Source organism: Pelodiscus sinensis, chromosome 9 (genome assembly GCF_049634645.1).
Source record: "Pelodiscus sinensis isolate JC-2024 chromosome 9, ASM4963464v1, whole genome shotgun sequence".
Taxonomy (NCBI): domain Eukaryota; kingdom Metazoa; phylum Chordata; order Testudines; family Trionychidae; genus Pelodiscus; species Pelodiscus sinensis.
The window spans coordinates 60,516,135-60,518,655 of NC_134719.1; positions in this window are offsets into that span (position 1 = coordinate 60,516,135).

Genomic DNA, 2,521 nt, shown 5'->3' on the forward strand with positions numbered 1-2,521 from the left:
TAGAGACAGGACATGTTCCTCAGAGAGGACCTCCCCCCCCCCTCCCAGCCCAAGTCTGGTGTTTTAAAACAAACGAAAAAAGGGAAGAGGATCTGAAAACAGTGAGTTGAAAACCTCAACCCACCCCTTCTAACAAGTAAATGGCTGAACCGCTTTTCAGACAGTCCCTTGCTTTCGGGGATGAGATCAAGCACAAGATGTTCCATCCCCAAAGGAAGATTTTCCCCAGCGAGTTGTAAGCAAGTGAATGTTAGATTTAGAATGAAAGCTCCCTTGAAGAAAAGACAGTCTTGTAACTGAACCACTGGGCTGAGAGTCAGCAGACTTGGATAGATTTCATGCCTGGCTCTGTGAAGACTCACTCCGTGACCTCTGGTAAGCTGATTCATTTCTGTATCTTGGTTTTCCCGTCTGTACAATTGACATGAACATAAGAACGTAAGAGCAGCTATACTGGGACTGACCAAAGGTCCAGCTAACCCAGTAGCCAGTCTGCCGACAGGGAAACAAACAGAACAGGGAAACATCAAGTGATCCCTCACCCGCCCTGCTGTCCATTCCCAGTCTCTGACAAACAGAGGTTAGGGACACCATTCCTGCCCATCCTGGCTAATAACCACTGATAGACCTATTCTCCATGAATTTATCTAGTTCTTTTTTGAACCCCATTAAAGTCCTGGTCTTCACAACATCTTTTGGCAAGGAGTTCCACAGGTTGGCTGTGTGTTGTTTGAAGAAACCCTTTCTTTTGTTTTAAACCTGCTACCTTTTTATTTAATTTGGTGACCACTAGTTCTTGTGCTATGGGAAGAAGTAAATAATTTTTCCTTATTTACTTTCTCCACACCAGTCGTGATTTCATTGACCTCTATCATATCTTCCATTAGTATCCTCTTTTCTAAGCTGAAAAGTCCCAGTCTTATTAATCTCTCCTTGCATGGGAGCCATTCCAAACCTCTAATCATTTTTGTTGCCCTTTTCTGAACTTTTTCCAATGCCAACATATCGTTTTTGAGATGAGGAGACCACATCTGCATGCAGTGTTCAAGATGTGGGCGTACCATGGATTTATACAGAGGCAATAAGCTATTCTCTGTCTTATTCTCTATCCTTTTTTTAATGATTCCTAACATTGTTTGCTTTTCTGACTGCTGCTGCACACTGAGTGGATGTTTCCAGAGAACTATTCACGATAACGCATGAGAACACTTCTGTGCCACAAATGGTGATGAACACTACTGATATCAGTTATAGCCGGGGACACAGTCACCTATTTTTGCAAAGAGGCTGCTGTAAGCACCATATCTCACTACAACACATAGGCCTTGTCCACACTGGTCTTTAATGTGCTGATATGTGTATGTAAAACTTGTTCTGTATCCCCCTCTAGTGACAGAAACGGGCACTTCACCTTCAGTAGCCGGCTCCTGCCTCTCTCTCAAAATCCCTCTGTGCTGCCATTCAGAAGCTGCCAGCCTGGAGTAATCAACAGTGGAAGATGCAGGTATCCAGCACCAGTTCTTTGCTCAAACTTAATTATAGTTTTTAAACACAAGTGCCAGTCTTGGGTGCCCAGATGCCTGCTTTCCCTACAATTTATCCGAGCCGTCTTCCTTGTTACTCTTTATGCTTCGACCACTTCCCTCAAGCCAATACCCCTTCCACCTTCAAATCTTTCCTTAAGGGCCACTCTGATAGAAATGCCAGTAGAAAATTGCCAGTTGATGAAGGCGGGAGGGGTGGCCAATCTAAACAAAACAGGAAGCTTATTGTAATTAAAAATATCTCCACCTGCAACTGTGCTCAGAGCTAATCCACTCTCTGAGTAGAGTGCTGCAACTGCTTTACAGTAACTTCCTGCAGACCACATTTCCCTAGCTTGCTTATGAGAATGTCTTATGGAACTGTAGCTAAAGCCTTACTCATAGCAAGATAGAAACCCAGGTTGGGGCACATTACAGATTTCCCATCTTCACCTGTTCGCAGGAAACTTCCATCTACTACATACGGCAGTTCTGGACCCGGCTCCCACTGGAGGCTGCTGACACAGTGGTTAAAATGTTGGCAGCCTGTTTGCACTAGTGCTCCCGCTGCTGAGCAGTACTGGTGCCAGTGTACTGGTGGGAGAAGGAGAAAATCACAAGTTGTCATAAAATGGTGACAACTCTTCGCTTCCTCCCAGGCGCTGGGGGTGCTGCTTCTTTAGTTTTGCAAAGCACTTTGCGAGCTGGATGGAAGCACGTGTCAAAAATATTGTCTGGAAGTTCCTGGAGTTACATTTAAATAGCCGACACTATTTGATCTAGGTGCAAACAACACTGGGACCACCAGACAGCTGTCTTCCTGGTAGGGCTTTGGAACAGCTGGTTCTGGATATGGTGGGACCCCAGGGGCCTAATGGTGACTGGGTTCTACCCCTAGCTCCCACTGGCACCCTGGGCCCGGCCCTGCCCGTCTGTCCGTGTCTGTCTGTCCCTGCCCACCCCGGGAGCGGTGGCTCCGCCTGGCTGCTCCCGGGGCG